This window comes from Pinus tabuliformis, chromosome 5_2, assembly GCF_031772625.1.
Source record: "Pinus tabuliformis cultivar Carrire ecotype Pingquan chromosome 5_2, CPIR1, whole genome shotgun sequence".
Classification (NCBI taxonomy): domain Eukaryota; kingdom Viridiplantae; phylum Streptophyta; class Pinopsida; order Pinales; family Pinaceae; genus Pinus; species Pinus tabuliformis.
Window position 1 is genome coordinate 268,941,206 of NC_142306.1, and position 17,613 is coordinate 268,958,818.

Here is a 17,613-nt window from a genome sequence, read left to right on the forward strand (position 1 = left end):
TTGGCAGAAACACATCACATAGTCCTCTCGATGTAGAAACTTGGTTCTAGCATCCCCCAATATTTCCTCGGGTGAGAATGTAGCCTGCATTACACAAGTTGTTGCCGAAAGGGCCGATAGTTTAGGGTTTTGTTGGTTAGTGCAGCTAACTCCGAACCTAGGTCCAAGCCCCCTTAAGCCAACAAATGGTTTTGTTGTCAGGACCGGGTTCTATATAAGGAATGTGTGATGTGGATTAAGTGGATACTGAATAAGAAGGAGATTGAAAAGTGGATAGATCAGAAGATGCAAGAGTTTGCAGCTCAAGAAAACAGGAATCTACGCCTCTCGAAAGAAGAGTGGTTATATAGGTACATGTATAGAGAGGAACATGAAGTTTTCTTCTACTCTTTTTTGTGTGAATTATACGAATGGTTGGCTAAATCGGTGAATGGTCAACCTACTTGGAAATTGGATAACCCTATTGTGTGGACTCCAGAGTTAGTGAAGCACTTGGAAAGATTAGAAAACAAGGTTGCCAAGGTTGTCAATTACTGAATCGATAGTATTTTGGATGGGTTTATTACTGAGTTCATGATTGATATTTCTACTAGTTATAGCGAAGCTAAACGTAATTTTTTTGAAGGACCAAGAGGTAAGTATATGAAGTCTCTAAAAACTTGGATTAAATTGCCATTGTGCAAGAAATGGATTATGCCGCTAAATTGATGTTTAGGAGAGACTTGACAGGAGCCACACAAAGTGGGAAATAGTTCAGAAAAGATCTAGATACAATTATTGAGTATAGTCCTTTGTTGGAGCATCCGATAGTGAAGAAGAAAGAAATAGTCTGAAGACACCAACAAGTGTGCCACAGTTAGTAGATTAGGGCACTGCAGGAATACCACATCCATCCACTCCACCTCTGCCATCACCTCTACCTCACACACCTATGCCTCCATCTCCGTTATTCAGTATGGAAAACACTATGAAGATGCCTATATTCAGGGTTCTACGGATAGAAGACCCTCATCAATTTTGGTTTGTAATAGATGTTGCGTGGAAGTCATAGCAAATAACGAATGACAATCTAAAGAAAGCCCAGATGGTCACAGAATTGTAAGATAGGGAGCTAAGCTGGTATATCAAGTACAGTATGACTCATCCAGCCGCATCATTAAAAGACACAAAAGATGTGTTGAATACTGAAATTAGAAGACCTAAGTCTCAAGCCCAATCTTTGACTGAGGTCAAATAAATTATACAGAAGGTGAATGAATCTTCATGGGATTTTAATCAGAGGTATAAATGCCTGCCGCAATAGGCTAATCTATAGATCTCGTACGAGAATCATAAGGATTGGTATATTGCTTCGTTGTTACCTCATTTGAGATTACCATTGTCACAACAGAAGCTTGGATAACAGGCTAAAGTGTTGGAAATTATTATTAAGTTGGAGGCTTCGCCTATTCAGGATACAAATCTAGGAGTGCAGCAAATTCAATTGCAGTTGGCTAGCTTGCATGTGGAGTTGCAAGATCTCAAAAAGGGGAAAGAGATCCAAAATGAGACACATGTTGAATTATGGTGCTTAAAGTGTAAAGGAAACGTTCATGACAAGGGTGATTTCCTGATATATCATAACTATCTAATTGGGGGAGGTCATATCCGCCTGAAGCCAGAAAATACCACTGGATCAAGTCACGGTGTGGTGCCATAGTTCACTATCCTGCAAATAATAGGAAAACACTCAACAAACAATTTCCATTTGTTGCATAAGTTTGTACAAACTCCCCAACAACTATTATATAACTTTTGTAAGTTTGTAGGCCATGATTAGTGCAATTGTCAAAGCTATGAATTAATGATGGATATAACTTTGACATATACAGTACAGGTTGAGACTTGTCCACAGTAGGATCAAGGCACACCTACAACGCATGGGGGATTCCAGGGATGAGGAAGAGGATGAGGGGAGGAGCTGGAAGAGGTCGCAAACAGATTATCTATTACAATTGTGGGCAACCAGGCCACTTTGCGCAATATTGTCAAAAACTGACACACCCCTCTTGGTAGTACTATCGGAAGTTTGACCATGTAATAGAGGATTTCATTGTACTCATCACGAATATGAAATAGAGAAAGAACCAGCAGCCCACTCCAAACATCCTGATGATGAGGTCAGACCCATGTGAGGATGATCCCAATGTTAATATAGTTACACTAAGTAGTATAGCTACAGGGGAATATAAAGCCACATGAAAACAACCAAAAGAGAATCCTTGGGTGTGCAGGACTACTAGCAAAGATACTGAATTTGATTTGCATAATGCAAAACAAAAATTTATGGAGACGAAAAAGAGCTTTGGTGATTCGGGAGCTTCCATGTTAAAATCAGAGTGCACAAACAGAGAAGCCTGAAGAAGTCATTGCTGCGCAGGAAATAGATCCTTCAACTCCTGGGTTTCCTACTTTACTCTTATCAACCCTGTAGTTCATAACAAACTTGGAAGTGTCGGTGCTATATGCACAAGTACTAATTCTCACTGCAGGTTGTCACTTGGTCAGCTGGCACAAGATCACTAGGAGCTCAAGCCAGCTTCTATGGATTCTAGAAGAAGCTCTATATGTGATGAAAGGAAAGAAATATTTCTCTGCATATGATATTCTAACTGCAGAAAGGAAAAACACTGAAATGTAAAGCAAACCTAGTAAACCCTAATTAACCAACTAATTCTACTTTTGCAGAAAGCACTATTAAAACCATGAAAGGAATTCCATTACCTACTCAAGGAAGTAAACAACATCTAACTATGCTATTTCTGGAAGTAAATAATCAAAAAACATATTTTTGGATTTTTATGTATTTTTATGTTAATTTGACATGCATGTAATTTATTGTGTGTGAGTGTGGCAGTGAATAGGTGGTGTTAAAGGGTGGTCTTGGGGCTTGAGAAGATGTAGGATGGTGTGGATGGGTCCTATGACGTCTCAGGTGGCCATCTAGAGGATTTTCCCACACTCGTCCTTCAAGAGAAAGCCTATAGGAAAATCTACAAGAGGACACAGGAAATCTACAGGAGGAAAAGAAGGAATCTACAGGAGGAGGCCGAGACAAATTTTCACTATTTGAGGGTGTGAGAGTGGGTCTGAAGATTGGAATGAGGTGTTAGGGAACCTATGGTCTACCATGAATCACTAGGAGAGAGAAAGATGATTGGGTTTTCTGAAGGAGAGAGGAAGAAGTTCTATGGAAAAATGCAGGAAACTAGGGCAAAATTGAGGTGAGATTTGGGAGACCTCTAGGGCATGGATCAGATGGAGGGTGTGATTGCTGATAATTTTTCCTACTGCTGGAATATATTTGTTGCAAAGGAATTGACATTCAACCAAAAATATCAAGCAAACAATGAAATGATTGCATCTAGAAAAACGGAGTTTTGCATCAAAATAGTCTAAACTATGATCTATGAAAGGAAATGCTGAGAAATTTTGCTAGGAAAGGAAAGCATGAAAGAAGACTATTGAAAATTAGGAAGTGAGCATGATGAAGAAGATCTAAAGAAAAGCAAAACTGGACTATTAACCTACTAAAAAGTTGCAAACTTTATAAGTCCTATAAAGGAGAAAAATCTGTGTTTTTGGGGCAGCAAGAGGGTCTTTGCCTCAAATCATGGTCCCAAAGGGAGGAAGAGAGGCCAAAGCACTATTGCTAGCCTTTTGAGTCTTTGATGATCACTATTTAACCTGCTACAGAAATCACAAATGGAAGCAACCTATTGAATCATCAAAAGCAACCTATTCTTAACCATAAAGGAAATACATCTAACAGCAACCTAATCTACAAACTGAAATAAAACATACAAATACAAGTAAAGAGGAGCTTGTTTGCTTGGATTGGGCCTGAACCGAGCTTCAGCCCTATAAGGTAACTCAGTGCTAGCTCAAAAAGGATTCCATCTTTATTATCAACACAGTAGAAAGATTACATGAAACTGTCACAAAATAATAAGCTCGAAGTGGAGCAGAGTTTACATAAGCAAAAATCCAACCCTAGTGAGGCCCTAGGCCTCTCTACTTATAAAAATGAAGCTACCAACAACTTCCTTAAAATCATGGAGGCTTGGCTCCCAAAACTCGAGATAATCATCAGTCATCCTCCACTTGCTTGGTTACCTTCTAGTGCATGATTCGGCTGCTTGTACTCCGAGCTGAATGAAGGGGAATTCAAGGTGAGGACTAATAAATGAGGGGGATTCCCTCCTATAAGTCCTATCCTTTGTCCACTTTGAGTTATTGCCACCATTTTTCCATTGGATCCTTGACTTTTACCTCGAAACTCATCAATAATATGCATTAAGTACATGTTAGACCACATGGAAAAATAGCTAACTCAAATCACTCTATAAGCATAAATATAATCAGAAAATCATACAATAAGCTAAGAGAATGGTTGAGTTGACTAGGTTAGGAGGTAAAATGAGACGAAATAATTACCCATTTATGAGGCTCATTATCACCCCCCTACTAAAAGTCTTGCTCATCCCCTAAGTAACTTAGTCAATCTCCTCATATTTTATGGCCCTGGTGGCCTCCCTAGCATCCCAGGCTTTTGATGTGGTCTACTCTTCTTTGCCATAGAATCCTACCTTCCTGTCTATCTCTTTCCACTTCTCCTCCTCTTCTTCTTCTCTTATGCCTTCCAGCATGCCTAACAGTAGTGGGGGACTCAGTTTGAGGCCAATCCAGTTGACCTTCAGCCTCTGCATGGAGTGCTTGTACATTGGTACTCTTTTCAATGCCTCCTTTAGCCTCATGGGGGAATGATATTCCCTGATCTGCAAACTGTGTGGTAAGGTGTTCCATCTCCTCATGCATGCATGCACACAGTCATCCCCAAGTAGCCTTTGCATATCCTCAAAGTGTGCAATGGCTTGTGCCTAATTGGTGAGATATCTAGGGGCAATCTGAGGGTCATTAGCAAGTAGGTTGTGTGTGCTGATGAGTGCCATAGGATCTGATGGCTCAGATCTTATCATTAGTGGCTCATTCTGCTCCTTTACCATCAATCTTTTTATTTCTGTTGCCCTCAATTATTCATGGTTCATCCATGAGGCCATGGCCATTAATTGTAGGTCCCCTAGCTTGGCATTGGGGTCCCACACATTCATCTATGTGAGGGCCATGTTATGTAGGTAGAATTTTTCCATCCTTGCCTTATCCTCTAATGTGCTTTGGTCACATAGATCCATAAAATGCATATCATCTTGGAAAGGCATTGTGCCTCTTTGTGCTAGAGTCTTTATCTGGAATTGTAACCATTGGTCCTTGAGATAGAGGCCATAGGATTTTGCTGGTGTTCTACATTGCAATGCCTCCTTGGATAAGTCGGCCATGCATGCTAGCTAAGTCTCCTTCTCTTGTAGCTGCCTCCTTAACAATTCATTTTCAGTTTCAAGGTGGCTTCTTGTAATTGCTTCCCTATCTCTGAGAGCACTCAACTCTCTGCCCATTTCTCCAAGTTTGTTTTCCATATGGCCAACATCCTCAACTCCTTTGGGTTTGGCTATTTGCATCGACCTATGTGTTCTTATTCTTTCTTTCTCTAATTCAAAGAATAGTGGAATTGCAAATTTTTGTGGGATTATCCTTCCTCCCTCAAGTAGATTGTAATAGGAGGCAAGACTAGGCTGGGGATCAGGTTCTTGTAGCTTTTTTGCTTCCTCCTTTACCTATAGCTATCCTTCCATCCTTTTCACAAGCTTTTGGGTCTCTCATAGTTTTGATAGTGTCTCCTGTAGAACTATCTGAGCCTCCTATAGGACTGTTTTTTGGTCCCGTAGTACTACCTTTTACTTCCATGTGGAAGATCTAAGAGTCCCCCTTTCATATGTGATAGGTGTCTTGGAAGGGGATTCTTTCCCCTTGGCAGAGGTTGAATCTTCAATTGTAATTGGCATTTTTGAAGAGGGCTGATGTTTGCCTGTTTTGATTCTTGTGCTCTTCCTAGCCCTGAAATACATGGAGATCTGTCTTTTCCTCTTTTCCTTTGGCTTGAATGGTGTACTAAGGGCAGTGAGGGTAGCTGTTGCCTTCCTTTCTAGAGTCTCAGGGGAATCTTCTCCTTGTTCTTCCTTTCTGCCTATTTTTCTCCTCCTTCTGTCTTTTCCTGCTCTGTTTCTTTAGCTTTCTCCTCCTCTATTTCCATTTCTTCCTCCTTCCTTTCTTGTTCTACTAAGTCACCAGTGGCTTCACCTTCTCCCCCTTGCTACTCTTCCTCCTCACTGCTAGTAGGATTGACATCATAGGTTAAGGCCTTTATGTCATCCTCAGCTGTCATGTTTCAGAAAAATTCCCATGCTATAGGGAGTGTAAATGTATGGAGGGCTTCCTCCACTAGGATTTTGATTAACCCATGGTGAGCTAGATACTCTGAATTTCCTGCTTGAAACTTAGTGCTAGAGTCAATGAGGGATTGTAGGATGAAGTAGGGGATACTGAGCTTCTGAGGTGCTCGAGTGTCCATGCCATACCTTAATTCATGGAGGATTCTAAAGTGATAACCATAGATAATGTTGTACCTCCCCTCATAGGAAATGTATTTGATTATTTGATAGCTAACCTCATCCCAAGGATATGGTATGCTAGCCCTTCTAATGCCATTTTTATCCTCTACATGGGTTTCATTGTTTTGGACAAATTTTTTCTTGGTACACTGGCCAATTGGTTTCTCATCCTTACTCTACGGCATCCCAAGAGGAAGGGTAGTGACCCTACTAATAAATTCAGTGGTTATCTCCATGGAAAGACCTCTAAAGGTGATAGTGGCATGAGTTCTTGTGTGGGTTACCAAAGAGAGAGAAAACTCTTGGGCAATTTCCTCATCAAACCCTTGGAATTTCTCAAAGAAATTCATCCAATTTTCCCTTGTGAACATGTCCACCACTTGCAGATGTGCATGGAGCCTAGTGGAGTTAGTGGGATCCTTTCTCACAAACCCTCCTATCATTTTTTTTATACTCTTTTGGGAAACCAAATGTGGAGATGTAGACAATAAATTTTGAGAAAAACATAGAAACAGAGGAGACTGTGTTTTTTTTTTTTAAACAGATTTTTTTTTGTATTTTCTCCTCTCCTAAAGACTTTATTTCCTCCTCAAGTTGAAACCTCTTCTTGCATATATTGATATTTAATAGGGGGCATGCATGAACCCTACCTCTTCAGACTGAAAATCGTGCTAAAACTCATGTTTTCTCCCTTCAAAACAACTCACTGCCTCTCCTATAGAAGCCTGCTATCCCTCCTGTACAATCCCTGTAGGTGCTCCTATAGAACCTGTAGGTGCTCCTGTAGAAAATGCCGAGAGTAGGAATATAGGAGAGATCAATGGAGGATGATGGTTACAATGTTGTGGGGGCACAAGGAGACTGATGTAGCTGAGTTACGAGGAGAGAATGAAGGAAAAGGTGGTGAGAATGCTTGGGGAGGAGTACTTATTACCCTTTATGGATATTTTCGGTGATGAGAGGTGAGCTAGAAAGGTATATGTTGGCCATATTCGAACCGTTGGTCCCCACCTACTTGGTCCTCATGGCTTCTCCTCATAATCATCTCCCATCATTGCATCGTAGTTCACACTTCCTCCACTACCTGTCCTTGGCATCTTGTGCTGGAGTTCACTGTGTGCACGTGTGGGTGACATCTCGGATGAGTGGAGTCAACTAGATGAAGGTGGCCAAGTTAACTGGACACCTTTCCTTCATTCAACCTCAACCATCTCATTTCTTTTTCATTACTTCTAATTACACAAATGAAAACAGAGGAGTGATTTGGTTACTTACCTGTGATCCGAATGTATTTGTTGTGAGGTGTTGTGGCTCTCTCTCTGCTGCATGCCTTTATTTCTTTTGATGCATGTTGTTTGCTTGTTGATGTGTGGCTATGTCTTGTGTAGGTTCTTCTCTGGCTAGGTCTGAGCTTCAGGTGCCTTCTCAACCTTCATATGTTCATTCTCCTACTGTTGGTGCTGGGTTTTGATGGGATCAACTGCTACAAGAATTCCTACAAGAGCTCCTGTAGCTGCTTCTCCCCTTGAAACTTCAGCTTCTTCCTATGCTTGGATCTTGAGGATGATGCCATAGGTATAGATAAATATGGACAGGTAGTAGGTTGGCTTCAGGTGAGGTGGATGGTGCTACTTCCTCTCTTATTTTTTATTTTTTTCTTTTATTGAAAATTTGTTTTTTCTGTGTTTTTCTTGGACAGGAATAAAAATGATGCTTGGGGTGTGATGCAGGCTTGGAAACGATGGCAAGGAGCTTTGAAGACTGTAAGAGGGTTTATAGGTTCTTCATGAAGCTTCCCTGTCCCTCAAACTACCTTTTGTATCCATTTCTGGCTCTCTGTAATTCCTACAGGAGCCTCCTGTAGAAAACACAGTTTTTGAAAAAGAAGCATAGTGGGGTGAAAGAAATGCCAAAAATGATGGAGAAAAGTGTGGAGAAGATGAGATGGGTGCTGGTATGAATGTTAGGGTCCCCTTGGCACCTTCTTTGGCTCCCTGTAGTCCTCCTGCAAACCTGCAATGCAACAAAAAAATCATTTTCTTTCTCCTTTTTCTCTTTTTTCTCTTTTTTTTTTGAAAACAACTAGGGCGCCTCAAAGAGGTTTTCACCCTAATTTCCTACCCTGGGCGCCTCCAAGGGAGGTTTTCACCTAGGGATCTTATTTTTCCGTTTTTTTTTTGTCATCATTAGGCCACCTCAGAAGAGGTTTTCAACCCAATGATGGGATTCAAGCGCCTCATGGAGGTTTTCACTTTTTTTTTTTTAAACTGTGGTTCACGGTCACTGAGTGGCCGCTACATCCACGGTAGAGAAGCAGGGCAGTTCCACCTGAAGGGAACTACCCGTTGGCCATAACAGGCCTAACCCTGAGGGCATCGAGGAGATTTGACCCCGTGACCTCCCAACTGGGAAAGTGCTTTAGCAATGGGAACTCGACCATTTCAGCTATCACTTGGGGCTCTCATGGAGGTTTTCACTTGAGTCATTATTTTTTTTAATTTATTTTCTTCAATGAGTGGATGAAGTGGAAGTTGAGACATGCTCCACTACCATCATTATTTTATTCAAATCTTCAATAAATTCTTGCTTGGAGAGGGGTTTCTTGTAAACTTTCAACTGATGTCCATTGACAAGAATGGGGATGGCTTCATCATCAATGGTTCTAATTAGAACTGACCCATTATCATTGCATTTCTCAATAGTGTAGGGTTCCAGCCATCTTGTCCTTGGCTTGCCTTTGAAATATTTGTATCTTTAATCATAGAGAAGTGCCAAATCTCCCTCTTTGAATTGCTTCTCCTTGATATTTTTATCATGCCATACCTTTCTCTGAAGCTGAACTACCTCTGTATGGAGAAGGGCTTGCAATCTGTATTCATCCAATCCATTAAGCTAAAGTAATCTCTCCTTTTGTGCATGGCTGAGGTCTAGGTCCAACTAAGATACCATCCATAGTGTATTGAACTCAAATTCTATTGACAGCAAAGCCTTCTTCCCATATACCAGTTCATAGGGTGTGAACCTTGTGGTGGTCTTCCATGTTGTGTTGTAGGCCCAAGTGGCCTCAACTAATTTTTCCGCCGAGTCTTTTATGTTGCTGCTCACTACCTTGGTCAGGATCCCTTCCAATGCTCTGTTAGTGACTTCCACCTGTCCATTGGCTTGGGGATGGTAAGGGGTGGAAGTCATGTGCTTGATTTTATGATGTGTGAGTAGGTCTTCAATCAAATTGGAAGTGCACTGATTGCCTTGATATGTGACCAACTCTCTTGGATACCCAAACTTGTAGAATATCTTTTCTCTCAAAAACTAAGCTACTTTTTCCTCTGTCGCTGCTTTGATTACTTTTGTCTCTGCCCACTTTCTCAAGTAATCGGTGCACATAATGATGTATTGTTTCTGCTTTGAAGGAGGGCTGATAGGACCCACAAAGTCCATGCCCCACTTCTCAAATGGCTCAAAGGTCACTTGAGGTTGCATGGGCATCTCATCCTTTGGAGTAGGTTTCACCATCCTATGACATCGATCACACTGGCTGGTATATCTCCTCACATCCTGATGAAGAGTGGGCCAGTAGTAGCTTGCTAGCAATATCTTGAAGGCAGATCTTTTTGCTAGAAAATAACCTCCACAAGGCCTGTCATGATAGGTCAAGAGGATTTCAAAGACTTCCTCCTCCCTGACACATCTCAAGATCTGATCTGGGACAAATTTGAAGAGATTACCCCCAATCTAGGTGAAAGGGGCACTTTTCCTTACTATCTTTCTCTTCTCTTTTGAGGACAGGTGTGGTGGGAACTGTGCTGAAACCAAGTATTTTGCTATATCAGCAAACCATGGAGAGAGTACTAACATAGCAAACAGATGTTAATCTGGAATTTGGTCATCTACCATTCCTTCTTCTCCTGCAGGAAAATTTACTCTAGACAAAAAGTCAACAACAACATTTTCTTGACCAAGCTTATCAATAATGGTCAAATCAAACTACTGTAATAAAAGAAACCATCTAATAATGCAAGCATTTACATCTGATTTGTTCATTAAATATCTAATTTCAGCATGATCAGTGTGCACAAAGGTTTGATAGTCTGTGATATAATGCTTGAACTTATTTAAGGAATGCACGACAGCTAGGAGTTCCTTCTCGATCACTCTATAGTTTAACTCTGCCTTTGACAAGTTTTTGCTTATAAATTATAGGGCATAAGGTAACTTTTCATCAGTTTGTCCTAACGCTACTCCTATTACTTTGTTTGAGGCGTCTGTGTGAATGTGAAAAGGTAGGGCCCAGTTTAGCCCTCTGAGAATTGGGGCAGTCACTAACTTGCTCTTCAAGGTATTTAGGGCTTCTTGACAGTTTTCTGACCATATGAGCTCAACATCTTTGCCCAAGAGGCCAAACAAAGGAGAGGCTATCTTGCTGAAATCTTTAATGAATCTCCTATAATACCCAGCTAAGCCAGGGAACTTCTGACATCTCTCACCTTTTGAGGAGGTGGGACCTTTTGGATGATGGCAATTTTGTTGGGGTCCACCTGCAGTCCTTGCTGAGATATTGCATGACCTGACATTTTTCCCTTCAGTCATCAAAAGTTCACATTTTTCCAGACTGAGGGATAGGTTCATCTCAATACACTTGTCTAGAACTTTTCCTAGGTTAGATAAAGCTTCCTGAAAGTCAGAACCATAAGGAGTAAAGTCATCCATGTATATATCTACTGCATCATGAACTAATTCATAAAATATACTCAATACCTCTCTTTGGAAAGTGGCTGGAGTGTTGCACAAACCAAAAGGAAGGACCTGGTATGTAAAAGTACCCCAAGGACAAGTGAAAGTGATCTTATCTTGGTCTTCCAAGCTGATTTGGATCTGATTGTACCCACTAAACCCATCTAGGAAGGAGAAAAACTTTTTCCCTGCCAGACCGTCTAACACTTGATCTATCAAAGGTAACGGAAAATGGTCCTTTTTGGTGGCTTTGTTCAATTCCTGATATTCAACACAGATTCTCCACTTACCATTTTTCTTTGGCACTAGCACTAAAAGAGAGACGAATTCACTGTCAGAGATGGGATAGATGAATCCTGCCTCAAGCAATTTCTATAGTTCTTCCTTAACAATATCTTTAAGTGTTAGATTCATCCTCCTTTGAGGTTTCCTGATTGGTTTTCAATCTTCCTTGTTGTATATATGATGAGCACATACTTAAGGGTGCACTCCCTTCATCTCCTTATAACTCTAGGTGAAGGCATATAGATGTTTTCTCAGTAGGCTACACAGTTCCTTCTCCTAGGAAGTGGATAGGGATGGATTGATTTTCAAGGTTCTTTCTGGGCTGAACTCTATATTCTTAACATGGAGATAAGTGGAGTTGGTCACACAAATATCAGTTGAGGGGTTGCTTTGGGCTTCTCTTACTATGTCCTCTAATGGTGATACACTGGGAGGTGGATTCTGAATCAAATTTTCAATCATATCATCCTCATCTTGTTGTTTTCCCCCCATGGCGATTTCTAATGCACAAAGCGGTGCAGAATAAACTTCATCCTCATCTTCCTCCTCCAACCAAAGAGGTAGATCATGTTCTAGCAAGGGTTGGGCAGGAGGATATAGGATTAAATGCTTGGACATGTACCCATTCTTTATGGTCATGTTTCCAGCTTGACAGTTGATGTGGGCATCGGTTGTAGCCAACTAGGGTCTTCCCAGAATGAGATGATACCCAGTGAGCTTTGCCTTTGGCTGGAGAACTAAGAAATCAGTAGGGTACTCCAAAGAATCAATGGAGACCATCACATCTTCCACAATCCCCTCAAGGGTCATGGTGGAGTGGTGTGCTAGTTGTAGCACGGTCATGGTCTTCCTCAAGGAGCCCTGGAGGTTAAGTTTGAGCATTGTGTCCTTCGTAATCACATTAATGGCAGCTCCCAGATCAATCAAGGTATGTGGGACCATGGTGATATTGATGTGGACATCGACTACTAGGCTTTCAAGGTCTAGATATTTTGGATATATTACCTGCCCTAACATCAGGTCGGATAGTTGTCCTATGACATTGATGGTTGCGACATCTCTCTTGTGCCTTCCTAGAGGCCTAAATCACTTCTCTTTGATCAACCTATTGTAGATAGGCACATATTTTATGGCTTGGAGAAGTGGTATCTTCGCACATAAATGTTTCAATTCTCCCAGGAGTTCAGTTTCTTTTAGGGTAGGCTGGACTGTCATGGATAGATTCTCCGGAAAGGGTGAAATTGCTTTAGGTTCACTTTCCTCTTTATCTTCCTCAACCTCCCTAGGTGGAGGTTGGCTATTTGGGAGAACTTTCCTAGATTGCAAGTTAATTTCCTGAATCTCCGCAGCATAAGTTGGGCATGATGGTTCTCCACTATACACTTGTTGAGCTTGTCTGTTGTTCGGGTTTGGATTTGGCTGGGCAGGAATTTGAGGTTGCTTTGGTGGAGAAGGAGGTAACGGTTGTGGTTAGGCAGGTGGTGGAGGCAAAAGAGTAAGAAGAGAGTTGTATTGCGGCCTCCACCCCTGATGAGATGCATTCAACTAAGGTTGTGGCTGAGCATAGGATTGAAATGTGTGGGTGGCTGGTTTGGCATGATATTGAGATGTGAAGGACCAAGGAGGAGGCGTGGACCGGGAAGGATGAGTAGGAGGGCCCCAAGAAGGTATGGAAGTGACTTGGTTTGGGTTGTAGTATGCCTGAGATGTCCCTTGCATCCCCTACTGGTATGGTCTAGGTCCATGCGGCCCTGTTTGGTTTATGTAATAGAGTTGTTCAGAGACTCCCTTAGCCCCTTTATATACAGCTAGTCTAACCGAGGAAGGGCACTTCTTTATAGAATTATTATCTTCACAGACTGAACGAACCTCTATAGAGTTCAATGGGCATTCATTCCTAGGATGCCTCCTCGTGCATCTAGGGCAAAAAATGGCCAAAGCCCTCTCTATTTCCTCTTGTTTCCTTTTGATATGTAAGGTATCCATTTGCATGGCAAGAGTCTACAACATCTCACTCTTGAAGTCTTCCAGCATGTTTCCAATTTCTCCTTTAATGGATGAGTTAGAGGAAGAGGGACTGGCTATGGGTTGACTCCCCCTACCTTTCTTTCTGGCTTCTCTAGAATGATTACTAAAAACAATATTTATGTCTTCATAGGATAGTTGGTAGATGTCTCCCCCGGCCAGTAGATGGAGGGTGTCTAAAAGATCTTCCCAAATTCCCCTAAGCAGGACCAGCTTTAGAGACTCAGGGTCAAGTGTACACCCAACCCTTCTGTAACTGAGTTGGAACCTCTCTTCATAGTCTTCCAGTGACTCATCACTTCCCATGGTCATTCGGAAAAAAAAAATTCTTTAGTATCTTTTGACCTACAATAGTCTCGATACTTGTTGTTAAAGGCTTGCTTCATTTGATCCCAAGTTGTGACGCTATTGCCAGGTAATCCCATGAACCAGCGCAGTGCTACATCCTTGAGAGTAGAAGGGAATAGTTTCAACTTTTTCTCATCTTCTGCATAGTCATAGGTTCGACAAATGACAGCAAACTCGAACAAAAATGTGTCAGGATCTTCTGTAGTCAGACCATGAAAATGAGGTAGGGTGGAAGGGCTTATATTCTTCATTTGGTGTCCCCATTGGTCTCCCGAACAGGAAAGGTACCCTCTATTCTCTCTCCATTCCCCCTAGCATTTTTGTTTTCAGCCATTGGCTCCAAGGGAATGTTTTCTTCTTCTTCTTCCCCTATAGTTTCTTCAAATATTTCTTGTTGTTCACCTATGGGTTCTTCTTGATCGCAGCTGCCAAAGAAGAGAGAAGGCTAGCTGTGTGAAGCAGTGGGGCTGTTGGGCAAAACTTTTCTTGAGTTATCTCTATTCCTACGAGGCATGAAAGGAAATCTTTTTTGGTTGGTTTTTGTTTTTTTCTCCCCACACTGATAGTACATGCAGAAACTGAAATTGTGATTGAACAAAACAAATTGCAACTAACTGAAATGAAGTTTCTGAAATGAAATTTGTAGAATTGAAGAGGAAAGCAAGGAAATGAAATACTAAAGGAAAAGGAATGACTAGTCTACTCTTGCTAAAATGAAATTTGCAAAATTGAAAAGGAAAGCAAGGAAATGTATAACTGAAGGAAAAGAAAGGACTAGTCTACTTTTGCTGGAATAAAATATTAGCGTAATGTTGCAATAGAAAATAGAAGAAAGCAATAATCACAGAATACTCTAATGCCTCCTCGGCAACAGCGCCAAAAAGTGGTGAGCACTAGTAATGCATCAATAATTCTGCAACTCCTGGGTTGCCTACTTTACTCTTATCAACCCTGTAGTTCGTAAAAAACTTGGAAGCGTCGGTGTTGTATGCACATGTACTAGTTCTCACTACAGGTTGCCACTTGGTCAGCCGGCGCAAGATCACTAGGAGCCCAAGCCAACTTCTATGGATTCCAGAAGAAGCTCTATATGTGATGAAAGGAAAGAAATATTTCTCTACAGATGTTATTCTAACTGTAGAAAGGAAAAAGACTGAAATGTAAAGCAAACCCAGTAAACCCTAATTAACCAACTAATTCTACTTTTGTAGAAATCACTATCAAAACCATGAAAGGAATGCCATTACCTACTCAAGGAAGTAAACAACATATAACTATGCTATTTCTAGAAGTAAATAAGCAAAAAACATATTTTTGGATTTTTATGTATTTTTATGTCAATTTGACATGCATGTAATTTATTCTTTGTTAGTGTGGCAGTGAATAGGTGGTGTTGAAGGGTGGTATTGGGAATTGAGAAGATGTAGGATGGTGTGGATGGTTCCTAGGAGGTCTCAGGTGGCCTTCTGGAGGCTTTTCCCACACTCGGCCTTTAAGAGAAATCCTACAGGAAAATCTACAGGAGGACACAGGAAATCTACAGGAGGAAAACAGGGAATCTACAAGAGGCCTACAGGAGGAGGCCGAGAGCCATTTTCACTATTTTTAGGGTGTGAGAATGGGTATGAAGGTTGGAATGAGGTGTTAGGGCACCTGGGGTCTACCATGAATCACCAGGAGAGAGAAAGATGATTGGGTTTGCTCAAGGAGAGAGGAAGAAGTTCTATGGAAAAATGCAGGAAACTAGGGCAGAATTGAGGTGAGATTTGGGAGACCTATAGGGCATGGATCAGATGGAGGGTGTGATTGCTGATAAGTTGGCCTACTACTGGAAGATATCTTCTGCAAAGGAACTGACAGTCAACCAAAAAGATCAAGCAAACAATGAAATGAGTGCATCTAGAAAAATAGAGTTTTGCATCAAAATAGTCTAAACTATGATCTATGAAAGGAAATGCTGAGAAATGTTGCAGGAAAGGAAAGCATGAAAGAATACTATTGCAAATCAAGAATTGAGCATGATGAAGAAGATCTAAAGCAAAGAAAAACTAGACTATTAACCTACTAAAATGTTGCAAACACTAGAAGTCCTATGAAGGAGGAAAATTTGTGTTTTTGGGGCAGCAAGAGGGTCTTTGCCTCAAATCATGGTCCCAAAGGGAGGAAGAGAGGCCAAGGCACTGTTGCTAGCCTTTTGAGTCTTTTCTGATCACTGTTTAACCTGCTATAGAAAGCACAAATGGAAGCAAACTATTGAATCATCAAAAGCAACCTATTCTTAACCATAAAAGAAATACATCTAACAACAACCTAATCTACAAACTAAAATAAAACATACAAATACAAGTAAAGAGGAGCTTGGCTACTTAGATTGGACCCTAACCCAAGAGCTTCAGCCCTGTGAGGTAACTCAGTGCTAGCTCAAAAAGGAATCCATCTTTATTATCAACACAATAGCAAGATTACATGAAACTGTCACAAAATAATAAGCTCAAAGTTGGAGCAGAGTTTACATAAGCAAAAATCCAACAAAAATCCGACCCTAGTGAGGCCCTAGGCCTCTCTACTGATACAAATGAAGCTACAAATAGATTCCTTAAAATCAGGAAGGTTTGGCTCCCAAAACTCGAGATAATCATCAGTCATCCTCCACTTGCTCGGCTGCCTTCTAGTGCATGATTCGACTGCTTGTACTCTGAGATGAATGAAGGGTAATTCGAAGTGATGAGTAATAAATTAGGGAGATTCCCTCCTATAAGTCCTCTCCTTTGTACACTTTGAGTTATTGATTCCATTTTCCATTGGATCCTTGACTTTGACCTCGAAACTCATCAATAATCTGCATTAAGTACATGTTAGATCACATGGCATAATAACTAACTCAACTCACTCTATAAGCATAAATATAATCAGAAAATCATACAATAAGCTAAGATAATGGTTGAGTTGACTAGGTTAGGAGGTAAAACGAGCCCATATAATTACCCATTTATGAGGCTCATCACCTACATGAAGGTCTTAAGGGACCAGAAAGTGGTGGAGGGATTGCAAGAGTTAATAGACAACTACGCTAGCAAGGGTAAGTCACTGCCTAAATAGAGTGTAGTGCATAAAGTAGACAAAAGTAAGAAAAGTACTAGTCAAGAGATGATATTGATTACAAAAATAGGAGAATTTGAGATGGATCAACTGATCCTAAATTTGGGATCTGATGCGAATGTTTTTCCCAAACAATCCTGGAAAATAATGGGAAAGTCGGTGCTACAGTGGTCCCCAATTCAGATTCGAATGGCGAACCAACAAAAAATTATTCCATGGGACGCTTACATGGAGTAACTATAGACATTGAAGGGGTACATGATATAGTTGATTTTGAGGTAATCAAAATAGTGGATGATAGTAATCCCTACCAAGAGCTGCTAGGAATTGATTGGGCGTTTGATATGAATGCAGTCATTAACTGGAAGAAGCTTAGCATGACATTTGAAAATAAGGAACTAGGATTCATTGTTCCTCTAGATCCAGTCAAGGGCGCACGGTATATTGAACCAGACTGATATTACTATGAGGAGGATGATATTGAACTGATTTATAAGCTTACTACACAGAACAAGGATTGGATCATTCCTACAATGGATGGAAGAATTACTTGGGAGAAGGACAACTCCTGCAACTTAGA

The 17,613-nt window shown here is 40.9% G+C and overlaps 1 pseudogene; it reads left to right on the forward strand.

The window, feature by feature from the left end:
• The window catches only part of LOC149158557 (enolase 1-like), a 75,734-nt pseudogene that overhangs the window by 17,824 nt on the left and 40,297 nt on the right, over window positions 1–17,613 (forward strand).